Source organism: Falco cherrug, chromosome 12 (assembly GCF_023634085.1).
Source record: "Falco cherrug isolate bFalChe1 chromosome 12, bFalChe1.pri, whole genome shotgun sequence".
Classification (NCBI taxonomy): Eukaryota; Metazoa; Chordata; class Aves; order Falconiformes; family Falconidae; genus Falco; species Falco cherrug.
This window is the reverse complement of record NC_073708.1, coordinates 590,266-603,031: the sequence shown is the minus strand read 5'-3', so window position 1 is coordinate 603,031 and position 12,766 is coordinate 590,266. Positions and strand designations below refer to the sequence as shown.

The following is a 12,766-nucleotide window of genomic DNA, read 5'->3' as shown; positions in this document are numbered from 1 at the left end:
CATTTTTTAAAATGCTCTGATACTTTAGAGATCTGAAAGTTTGTCCACAAGCACCATGAGGAGCTCTGGGTGGTGGAAGCATTTAGCTGTCTCTGATTCCATTCAGGTGCCTACGGAAAAGACACCACCAAGTATAAATCCTGCCTCAGTGCCCAGGTGTCAAGTCCTGGTTTGGCTGCTAAGTTCTGTTCAGGTTTTCCCTTAGAAAAAGTGAAACAAAATCCTGTACTTTGAGTGCTGCCAACACACATGAAGTTTCAGTTTGAGCTGAACTAAGATCATTGAGATCTGTTCAACATTAGTCTGACTCTGCCTGAGTCGCCAGGATGCTTTGTTTTATGTCAAGAGGAAGCTAGGGGTTACGGTTTTTTTTGGTTGATTGTGGTTTCTTTGATAAAAAGATTGTGTCCAAGACCCACTGGAGTGCAAAGGTCACCCTGCTCGCTCCCAAGGGCAAACCTTAGAGGAACAGGCCACTCACTCAGAAATCTGTTATCTCCACAGCCAGCATATTGTTTCTTTATCAGGAGATACCAGTTTTGGAAGAACTAGATTTCAGAGTATGAAACAGTTCCACAGACCGCTTGGGCTTGATCTTCAAATGCCTTAGATAGATACAAGCCTTGAAAATGACCCTCTGTGCCTGGGGAACTTTTTTTTTCTTTTTTTTTTTTTTTTTTGGGGGGGGGGGGACAAAGAACTGCCCAGTAGGTATATTCTTGACTGTATTGCTGAGTGAATGAATTGCAGTGTTCTAAATGAGCTGAAGCTTTAGTTAACAATTAATAGCTTTTCTTAATCTAGAAGACAGTAACAGTACTAAGGCTGATAGTTTGTGAATGTATATGTTAAATATATGCATGCCCCTATATGACAGGACAGGAAAAGGAGTCTAGAATTAGCAGAGCAATTTTATATTCCAGTTCCTGCTATCTGGGAAGACCAAGGATCTGAGGGGACATACCCAGGAGCAGACCCATGACTTCTGCAGTGTTGCTTAGTCTTGGCAGTATGATGGGCCCAGTGCCACATGGACAACCCAATGCACCCCAAAAGGCTGCCAAGAACCTGGCAGGGAAAACAGCTGGAGCAGCTAGAAAGCCCATCCAGCTCTCAGCAGGAGCATTTTCAGCATTGCAAACACGTGCCTACCTGAACTTGCACCATTGATGCTTCAATGTAACATGCCCAAAACCAAGGAGAGGCTTTACCAGACCTTCCCAGCAGCACTGGAGTGGAATATGGATCTGAGACAAGTGCAATTTTCATCTTTACAGCTGATCCCAACACTGTGCAGGCAAACACCCTTACTGAGAGATAGGGACAATAAACTCTGTGGTTTTGTTTGGGTGTTGACATTTGGGTATTTGGGGCAAAATGCTTCACAGAAGCAAAGGCGTAAATTTATCTTTTCCTACATCTTTATATTTTTGTTTCAAAATATGGGTTTTTCATGAACTATCCATGATACCCATCATGAACCTGAACAATTAGTGTGGCTCATCTATCATATACATGTTTGCAGATCATACACTGCTCTGTGATCTGCCTCCACAGTGTTCAGAATGTGCAGCTGCAAATGAGAATGTGGGAGGGGTCAGCGCTGAGGGGTTTGCATTTAGCTTCACCTACTGGAATCCCAAAATTAAAAATGAGCCAGAGGAAAACAGCAGCGCTCTGCTCTGCATACAATTACAGCCAAAAAGCAGTTCCAAGGATCCAGGTCTGATTTCACAATTCTGCACATGCACCCCTTGCAAATCTTTTCAATATCTGCAGCAATAAACATGTAGGCATCTGAGGGTTGGACTCAGATCTGAAATGAATATTTACTTCTATCAATTAGGAGTAGACAAAAGCTCTATGATCATTACCCTAACAAAACCAGAACTTTATGCATGGATTTGAAAAATGGTATTTGAAGAGAACAATCACAAGATCTGTAAGTATATTAAGTTCCTCTAACTCCCACTGACTTCAGTACAGACATCTAAATCGAAGTTAAATATATAAATACTTGTCCCTTTTGCATTAGATCAGAGACAGAATTTTGTTCTTGTTAAGATTATTGCTACCATGACATGAAACTGCATGGCATGAAACTGTGACATAAAGTAAATGAATACAGCAAGAAAGTCAAAATGCCCATGAAAAATATGTTCACATACCTGTTCTACCTTCCCAGCCTTTTCTTTATTTCTTTACTTATTTGTTGTGCTTCTTCCTATGATCTGTTTTGGTCACTCTCAGCAGGAAAACCTCATTACAGTAGGTTTTCTTTGAATTGATGCAAGTTAATTTTATTCCCAGCAGAAACCAAACCTTATTAGGACTGGCTAATTCTTGCAGCTTTTCTAATTTGAGGAGCTCCAGACACTAATATAAGGGCAATATTTAACAGTACTTAGTAAATTCTCTTAGTAATAGGAACATGAATTTGAGACCAACACAGTGAATCTACTTAAAGCCTACAGCAACTTCATGATCATGAGTATTTACACAGCTAACTAATCCAGAGTTTTCCTCAGCCAACCAGGCACACAAACAGGGCACCCAGCCGCCGTGGTTCATCTTGTGCACTCGGAACACTTGCCACAATGCTTCTTTAATCACTTTAGCAATAATGTCTTGGACAGACTGTTCATGAGATGACAGCCTCAAACCACAAAAGAAGCTCCAACCTTTTCGTCAAAAAGAACTTTCTTTCTGTTCTTTTTGTTAGGGCTAAGTGCTCTGTGTGAGTGTTGGGCTAGGAATAGCCCACCCTGCCTTCCAGCCCACAGGCTGAGGCAGCGCTGCGAGCCGGCCGGTGTGACCATGCCCGCACAGCCCTGCCATTCACCCACAACTCCAGGCACTCGCTGCCACTCCATCCGCACAGTACTGTTATCCCAACCTGCTTATATATTAGGCACATTCTTTTTTTTTTTTTTTTCAACGTCATAGATATTCTCTCTTTTTTAGGTGGAGAATAGCAGACACTTTTTTTTTTTTAATGGACATAACTGTCTGTATCATTTTGGATACCTCAGCACTCCTTGGGATCATACTTACGCCAGTTTGTCATAATCTGAGGAAAATCTCTCCCTTTGCATCTTTTCATTGATTGACTGTCTGATCCTTACATTTATTCTCTTCTGTGAGTGCAACATAAACTTGGGTGTAATTGAGCTACCATGAGGTCCTGTTGTATTCATGGGAACCAAACCAAAATGGATGTATTAGCCAGCACTGATCCGCTCGGAGGTGGGCAAGTTAGACTGCAGGGTAAGTGTGATGCCAGTTTCTCTAACCCCCACATAATATGTCCATCTGCACAGAAGTCACCCAAATCGTTCAGAGATGCTGTGCTAACTTTATTTTAAGATCCAGCTGAGAAGCCTGGGTTCAGCTCCTCTTAGGAACTGGATCCAAACTTGCATTTCATATCAAAGCATGTCACCCTAGAACTCTTCTGCCATTCAGGCTAGTCTTGCAAATCTCTGTTTGCATGGAACAAATAAATATAATCCTATTGGTATTAAAAAAACCACACATACACCAAAAATACCCAAACCCTGGGCTCCTGTTTTACCTTCATTGGAAAAGCTGATCTGATGACTGGGTTCGTGAATGTTCTTGATCAATTTGCAAGTTGCTGTGCCACATACGGGGTTTAGAATTCCAGTCACCAGGTCCATCAGTGATTTAATATTTAACAAGAAAATGACATTTGTCGGTCACATCTATTTAAGTTTACGCAGCCATATTTCCCACAGACATGTATTAACAGCTCAACATGTCTCCAGGTATTTTTAATCCCTTTCCTCCCACTCTGTTCTTCTATCACGCATCAGCTTAGGTCAGACTCACCTCAGTGGCCCAGCACAGCAATCTGCATTTAGAGGCAGAAAATCTGAATCTTCGCATTGCTGACCTGATTGCTTCACAGACTATTGATTGTGAGTCATCAGGTTTCAGCAGTTCAAAGGGATCAACCCCTGGAAAAGAAAAGCAGAAAGAAGGAATGAAGCGATACACAAGACGAGGGCACTATTGCAACTGAACTGTCAAATGGCATTATGTTGGTTCTGTGTAATGTGGATAAACGGCAATGAAAAGAGGTTCTCTAACCATTTTTATGCAGCTCCAGAACGCAGCAGCCAGAAGTTTGCAGCCCAGAAGCGTTCCCCATGGCCTGCTGAGACGGTGGTGCTGGTGAGGGCCACAGCCAACACTGGGTGAGACAGGTCTCCTTCTCCAGGGGCTCCAAATGGAGCAGGAGCTCCACGTTTCTCCCCATGGGCCCATGCCCACCTTATGCTTTGGTCTAGACAGAGCCAGAGGCACTACCTAAACCAGAGCCAGGGTGGAACAGGTAACGGGGCTGGTAACAAGCCCACCAGCCCTGTTCAGGCTGCTCCGGTGGCAGCAGACAGCAGTGCCCTGCTGAGGGCTGCCAAGCAGCTTCCCAGCACCATTTGCCTGTTGAAGGGCGGTGGGGGTGCGGATGGGGAGGGCAGCAGGGAAGCAATGGGCACAGCTAAAGCAGGGAGCCTGGGTGCCCCGGGGCAGTGTGAGGCTGCCCTGGCAGACTCTGAATCTCCCAGACCTAAATGCCCCAGAGTGCCCACCACTTCACTCTGGCTCTGGTGTGGGGCAGAGGGAGCTGTTCCAAACATTTAAAACAAAGATGGAAAACCAACATATTAGGCTGGAAGAAATATTTTGCAACATTTCATAAGCTCACTGTAGAGACTTATTTAAATACTAGGTTTCAAAAGCTGCATAACAAGGAAATAGATGCAGGTAATTTTTATGCCCCTCACCAACAATACAAATAAGACCCATTTTTCCAACATTCAATCATAGTATTGAAAATGTGTTCCCTGCCTTGAAATACTGGTAATCATGATGATTGTCAAAAGGTGATTATTTATTTATTTTTTTTAATTCTTCAAGATGGGAATATTTAAGACACCTTTGAGAAGATCTTTGTCTACATTTTGGTTTTCTAAGTCTCCTTTCATAAATATATTTAATGCAATTCATGCCAGACAAATAAGACCACTTGTTTCCCAGACATACCAACTGCAACAAACTCACACTCTGTATTGCTCAGTATAATAGTCAGTAAACTGTGTTAGTTAATGGATCTATATAGACTATTTAGGTCTGCTGAGAAGCAGAATTTGTTAGTCAGACAAGTTACAGCTTTGTGGTAAGAACCCTTTGCTATATAAACACATCCACAGCCGTGTTCTTGATAGCCTTTTGCAGTAACTCAGGAACATGGCAAACTCTGTGCCCTCCTGAGGCCATGAATTGCAGGAGACAAGTCTCTCCCTGTCCCACGTCACAGCAGGGGCTTGGTGTCTACTGAGGCTCTGGCCTTGCTCAGAAGCCTGTACTACTCAGCTGTACCTCTGTCTTTGTAATAAAATATGGTAGCAAAATCTAGCTCCTTTTTTGCTATGTTTAAATTGCAGGTTTTGTTTGCCCTTTGTTCCTCTTATTGCATTGTATTTATCAAAAACATGGCATCAAATATCCGAAGTACTACAGCCTGGAGGAGACTAAAGGTAACAACCAGAAATGCAAAGGACCAAAAGTTCTAGTTTTGAGTCCTGTTGCATGTGAACCGGGCGCTTGTCTCAGCCTGGAAAACTTTCTCAAAGGGAAGCAGCATAATGCCAGTGAAAACTAGGAAAATGGCAGTGATAACCATTTGAGAGTGCGTGACCACATCCTCCAGTTCCTCGGTCAGAGTCATCATTTTTCTCACAAACATAAAAGTTCCACTGGAAGATACCTAGCAAAGAGCGCTGCCTACCTGACCACCAGCCTCCTGCTCTCCATGGGAGCCACAGCTCAATGCAGTTGAGAACGTTTCTACCAGCTTTTCTTAAAGTGCCTGTTTTTCACTGGCTTGGCTCCTTTTTGATGCCACTATTCTTACAGAATGAAATGAAACTGGAGTTTCTACCTTGCACTCAAACAGTGATGGTATTTCCTTAGAAAATGGTTTCATTTTCCCTAGAAAAGTTTTCATTTTCACCAAAGAGTCAACAATGCTAAATTTCTGAAGTTACATATAACTTACCAAGGTTTAGGCTAACAGAAATAATTTGGAAAAGTATACTTTTGTGGGTTTATTAACAGCTGCGTTTCTTCTACTGTTTTTACTATTTTGTGACATTTCGTGTAGCAAGAACCTTCAGACATCAGCATTACAACATGGCACTCTGACTGAGGAGGCACCCTTTAATATTAGGTTCCTCAGGCCTTTAGGACACAAGTTAGGCTGCAAATTTCAAGTGTATTTTTTGATAAACTACTTGCAAATGAGACATTTTCCAAATGTTTGCTCACTTAATTAGAACATAAAAGATTTTTCTCTAGGAGCTTGCTTCTGACCCTTCTTGCCTGTGTGTGGTTTGTATTGTTCTTGGCTAATGAGATATAGGATATGTACTAAACATTTACACATTAAAGGCATCCTTCATTCAGCATGAAGGTGTTGATACATCAAGGATACCTCAAACATGCTGAGATTCCAACAACTTGTCAGACAAATTAGCACCTTACCAATCGGGGGTAAAATTGAGTTTCACATTTCTCCCTGGTGGGAAAAAAAATCAAAAATCGCTGTAGTTTAATGCTTTCTTTGTAAATATGAACACAAAAGGCTTTATCAGCTCTGTAGTGTAAATTATAGCCCTCACTGATGATCTGATTTTTAATTCATTGGTTTTAAATGATCCCAGGCAGTTCAGAGCAAATCCATTGTGTCATTCCTCTCTTACGGCAAACATCTCCCCTCTTTTAAGTTTATTTCTTTCACAATTACTTCAAATTGACATCTATATATTAAAATGGAAGAAAACAAAAGTCTCAAATCTGTATGTTCCGCTAGCATGTACCTACCGGGGGGGTTAAGCCAAACTCTAAGGAGTATGTGGAATTAAGGGACAGTATGACAATGAAACTGTAAAGGATCAATTTTTAATTTTTTTTTTCAACTAACTAGTGCTGAAAATTAGTGCTCAGTGCTTCAGATTGCTGGCACTCTGCGTGAGACATTCAGAGCACCACAAAGACCTACTGTCAGAATATTCAGCCTAATCAAACATCCCAATCAAACAACTGGGCTGAGGGTAAGGTTCAGGTCAGCCTGTAGACACTGCAGCAGGAACCGGTGACCATCCTGCACCTCTAAGTCACAAATCACGTGTGTACTTGGGAGATCACAACACAAATTGATGCCTACACAAGATCTGAGGAGAGGGGTGCTATCATAAACTTCTAATATAGGAATCATTGATACATCAAAAGGGATTTCTTGAACTTACTTACCTCACCATGATCCCCTCACAAACATACATTTTCCAAGATTGTGAGGTAGCAGATCAAATCAACCTGTAATCCAAGCAAGAGGGGGGCTAAGGTTTCTATAGAGATCAGGTAGGTACCTGTAGGTCATTGCTCAGTTTCACCTTGGCAACTTCCTCATTCTCAATAATCTCAAATTCAGCAGATTTTTTTTTTAAGTACAGGAAAGACAGCTGTGGAGGACCTGCCTGGTTGCAGCTACTTGAAACTCTTTTCTGAAAGAATTGTCACCACACTAATGAATTTTACCATCAGCCCTTCTTCATTTATCATGAAACACTAATACCTACACAAAACATACATCTCTTTCTGTTCCACACCTGGGTGTCAGCTCCATGTGACTGTTATCCTGTGGCCACAATTTCCTCTTAAATGGGACAGGACACCTTAACTGGTTCAATCATCTTTGTTCAAAGATTCAAGGACCATATTCATCTCATTCCAGAATAGCTGCCTGGGAAAAGAGTGTTACCAGAAACAGGTATTTAATTCTGAGGATGCCAGCTCCTTTTCTGCACATGTGTTTTTCAGAGCTCTCAGTACAAAAAAGTGAGGAGGGTTCTTGGTGCCCAGCATCCATAACAAGGCAGACAAGGGCTGCTGAAGCACAGATATAGGATGCAATGCTGACTGTATGGACATTGCGTGGGCATGTCAGCATTGTAAATGAGATTCTTATACAAAGAACTTCATCTAGAAATCTGAAGAAGATCAAAGATTTCTGGTTTTCATAGTACATGTTTGTATGGGACTTCAGAGCAGTGCTCCTGCTTAGTAATATATATTACATATATTAAAACACTTGCACATGTTTTTGCCTTTAGGGGAAAAAAATCCCAAAGGAAAAGACATAGATTGTTTAAATCTTTCAAAGAGAAATTTTAGTTCCCATACATATAGTGACATGATTTATAAATATGTAATTAAAAGGAAATGATTCACTGACAGGATCATAAATCTGTAGTTAAGTGTTAGTATTTGACTAAAACAATAATGGCAAGCACTAATTGCATGTGGTCTGTTGCATGGCTACCGGAATCAAGTAGTGAAGAGGATCACAGTTCCTTATTAGTTAGGACCACCTAGAGTGATGGAAAGCATGAATGATCAAAGAGAAGACAGTTTTATGCTGCAAATATTGATATACTCTTGAGCTTTAAAGCACACTTTAAGATCCAGTATGAACACTTGACATACTAACTGCTGAACAGGGAAATGAGTGTAGCGTCAGACTACAAAAGGGTTTTTTGCATCAAAGATAAGTGACTAATATTCCTATTCCAGATTGTATCACAAAATAGTTTTGTATTGGTACCAGAGCAAAACAATTTACTTTTGCCTACCTTAAACAAGAATAAATTAGCCTTTCTTCTCAATACCGAAGCATGAGAGAACTTACCCTGCTTTCTCTGACTATTCACAGTCATCTCAGAGTATGGAGTGAAAAAACTTCAGGACATAATTTCTTTGTAGAAACCCAGAGTAATTTACAGTGATTATTTACTTTTCATAACTTGGTCATCCATTCCCATGGAATTGTTTCTGTGTCTTGACTGAATACCTGAAATGTTTCAAAAAGAATAAGTTATGGTATCTCTGCAGTATTGTTGGTCATACCTGTACTCAAACAAGGCACAGTCTTTCCTTAAAAAATTCTTTTTTGGTTTGGGGTTTTTTTTGGGGGGGGGGGGGGAGGGGAGGAAATGTTCCCATAAACATCTGTGAATGCTAACAAAAACAAAAACATGATTGAAACAAGCTCTGCCTTGGAACTGAGGACAACTGAAGAGTGAGGACTGTCTTGTAGAATTCGAGTGGCTCTAAATTTTATAAACGAATTTTCAATTTACTCACATATATCTGAAGTTATTTTATCTGTTGCTGTTCAGCCTCCAGCTTTCAGGCCATACATTTGATGATCTTTCAGGTCATGGCTTTTGATTTTGTGTTTCATCAAATAAGATCTACTCTGTGGATATAGAAAAGCCTTGTGGTTCAGGTGAGAGGTGCTGGAAAGAAATCTGAACATCAATTTTAAAATCTATCTTAAAAAAATATCTTAAATTATGACTGAATAAGAGTAGTGATCTCCTCTGAGAGAGCTTTCATTTAACATAACTGAGGGACACAAGCTAAAGAGAGATACAGTCAAGTAACAACCTGATGCTTCCAGTAAGGGTGAGTTTTGCTAAACAGTTTTACCCTCCAAACACACTGGTTTAGTGTTTCACATTGAAAGCTCTTCACAGCTCTTGGCCTGACTACCTCTAAATTCTCTCCAATCCCTAGAATCTTGCAGGGATAAGGACCTTGGTATAGCAGGTATAATTTTTATATTTAATATATTGATGCTTATATTTATACTACATATTTAATATAGATTATTATATAAACATGGGATATACTTGATGTTTCCTCACTGAATAAGCAACATACACTAGCTGGAAAAATATTCACAGATATTACCTTTGGGTTCTTTGAAGACTGTAATCAAGCAAATAGATCTCAATATAAAATGGACAACTGTCTAACTAGAAAAGTTGCCACTGTCTCCTTGCCATTCTCACTCCTAAAATGTCAGAATGTCTTTGTTGCAACAGCCTGACAGAAGCTTTAGGAAAAAATAAACCAGTGTCTGCGATCATGTGCCCCGCTACAAAGCCAGCATTACTTCACAGAGCCTTCAAGCTTGGTATAGAGATGCCCCAATCTCGTTTGAGATTGCTCTTTCAGACCACATAATCCTGTGCAACACTACTACAGAATCCAAAATGAGCCTAACACCTAAATTCTAGCTTTTTGAAGGCACAGTGACAGCCCTGGTTTAGAGTTCAACTAGAAACAAAATACCCGTGGTCAGATTTGGGGAATCGATTTAACGTTTTGGAAGAAATGAGAGGCTCGGGCTGTCAACTTTGAACCATCCCCACATTTCAGGTTCAGACTTCATTAGTTTTGGCAAGGAATACTCTCTAATTACTACGAGAGTTTCCTCAAGTTGCACTTTAGAAATTCCTCTTTTTTGTAAGCTGTAAAGTATTCATAAAAAGCAAAAAACTGTGGGAAAATTAGCATTGATGGATGTTTTCTTACCCTCCATCAGGAAATTATGTACTTGAAACTCATTACAGATCTTCACAGAAACTCTGCTGTATGTGCCTTGGGTTTTGGGCTGATCAGCACACACAGAGTTTACTGCATAATTCATCTCTCTTGTGTCACATTTAATGTATAACATGTACTTCCTGTTAATTATGAAAATAAAAATGCATCCTTTCTTTTAGAAACATAATCATGAAACTACTACAGAAATTAAGAACACTGGAGTTGTATGTTACCCATTTTACACAATTTTTTTTTTCTTTTACGTCAGTGTTACCTCCTGCACGGAAATGGAGGGGAGGCATTGCACTGGGAACTCACCAAACACGCTTCGCTTCTCCTGCCCACACTAGGCACGGACCCTCCCTGTGCCCGCCCCAGGGGAGGTCAGCGGGGTGCCTGCTGTCCTGCCAGCTGCCGGGGCCACGCTTCTCACTGCAGCTGTCTGTTGGCACGTGGTCACCTTAACTTTCTTCCCCACAGAGAGGTTTGGATGTTTTCATGCCTCTTTTCATAGATGTCAATGAAACATTAGGCATCCTGTACCTCATTTTCCTCATTCAAGGTTGAAGATTATTCAGTGATATTCTACTTCACTTCACCCATCCATCTATATGAGTCTGTTCAGCTTCCCTTACCAAAAGGATGAAGAAACAAAAATCCCATCTCAGCATCATACCTGCAACCAATATATCTTAGGAAGTTATGTTGTCAGCCACCCTGAAAGGGCAGGAGAGGGAAAGAGTAAAGTGATGGAGCAAGAGAAGGAAAGGAGCAACGCCGTAAATCTGACAACCATTCTTATTTGGAGTAAGAAGGGGGAGGAAGGGGCTTATCTGTATACAATGGTACGTTTGGCCCCCTCCTACATTTTTTCACTGACACACTGGTAATTTCCCCTTGGAGAAACAGTCCTGTGCTGGGATTATTTGCTCTGTAGCTGGTGAAGCAACTGGGTTAATACCGCTTTTGTAGTTCACACTAGCATCACATCCATACCAAGTTTTTACAGAGCTTTACTATCGAATCAAAGTTGATAGTCCAATAGGTGCCATAGACCTATTCTAACCATAAGATTGTACTGCCTGCTTGGAGTGCACTCAAGTATTACAGTGTGCAGCATCCCAAGGAAGTCACCTGTACTTTGTGACCACGGGTATGTGTGTCACTTTCAGAAATGCAGCCACATGTAGCTTGAAGCCTGCCTCAGGTGCTATGGCCCTGTGCTGGCTGCAAGACCACTGGGACCCACAGGGTAACCCGAGTGGGAAGGAGCAAGACACCTGCCCATGGATCCAGCCAAACCTTGTTCCTCAGGAAAGCTTGATGGGGCCTATGGAGACCCAGTATTATCTCTCTCTTGTGGGGTGGTCCCATAGTTCTCCCATTTCAGAAGCTTTCAGGTCATATTCCCTCTTGACTCGCCCACATTAAAGTCTTCTTTCTTAATTGCTGAGGTCAGTAAAGTCAACCAGCTGCCTAGAGTAATATAACATTGTGCATCAGCAGCAGTGCCAGTGACCTCTAGAGAAAGAAGTGAGTCTGGATAAAACAACATATTGCCAGTAGCGAGTGATGCCTGGAAACCGGGATAAATGTCCATTGCCCCCGCTGCGGCCAGGCCTGCAGCAGACCCCCACCAAAACGGCTGCAGGAGCGGAGCACAACTTCCATAGCTTCTCCAGCAGTTTTCAACTTCACTGTTCCTTGACTGCCCGAGCCGATGGTTACAGGGATCTCACTGTAAAAAAAGAAAAAAGGCCCGGGCCGGGGGGGGTGGGGGGGGGTGGGGGTGGGGGGGGTGGGGGGTGGAGATTTCATTCTGACACAGATGATTTCTGTAACAAACAAAACCAGCTTTGGCAGAAAGAAATTGGTCAGGTTTAACCTTCTCCTTCAGGGTAGCATTTAAAATCTGGGTTAGCAAACAATACGCTTACCACTAGCGATTGTAGTATCTGAATTTCTTACAGCATACTTAAACATCAGCTTCTAGAGTCACATGGCTGTGTAAAATCATCTAGTGCTCATTTAAAAAAAATAAATCTCTATTTATGATTGTGGGGAGAAGTTAGGAAGTGATTTCTAAAACCACAAGGCCTGGAAAGCTAGACATGCCAAATGTACTCACTTAACTTCAAACTCATGGCTTTGAAGCTAATCTCATGATTTCTAGATGCTTAAATCGTATTTTATTGAACTGTGGGATGGCAATGCTGGAAGTGTTGGGACATAAACGTTATCACTCCAAAATCAAAAATACCTCTTAAAAATCACTGGTATAAGCAGTCAC

The 12,766-nt window shown here is 41.4% G+C and overlaps 1 long non-coding RNA gene across 2 annotated transcripts in view; it reads right to left on the bottom strand.

The window, feature by feature from the left end:
* LOC129737162 (uncharacterized) overlaps positions 1-12,218 on the bottom strand; it is a 35,964-nt gene extending 23,746 nt beyond the window's left edge. Inside the window, exons 1-7 of one of the 2 annotated variants that reach the window (XR_008734631.1) lie at positions 10,795-12,218; positions 9,226-9,340; positions 8,771-8,932; positions 7,336-7,398; positions 3,853-3,980; positions 3,575-3,637; positions 1,697-1,773 (exon numbers count right to left, since the gene is read on the bottom strand). This is a non-coding gene — a long non-coding RNA (uncharacterized LOC129737162). Of the gene's footprint in view, positions 1-1,696; positions 1,774-3,574; positions 3,638-3,852; positions 3,981-7,335; positions 7,399-8,770; positions 8,933-9,225 lie in introns of both variants that reach the window. The other variant, XR_008734628.1, reaches the window with a different exon arrangement.
* Between the last annotated feature and the right edge of the window lie 548 nt (positions 12,219-12,766).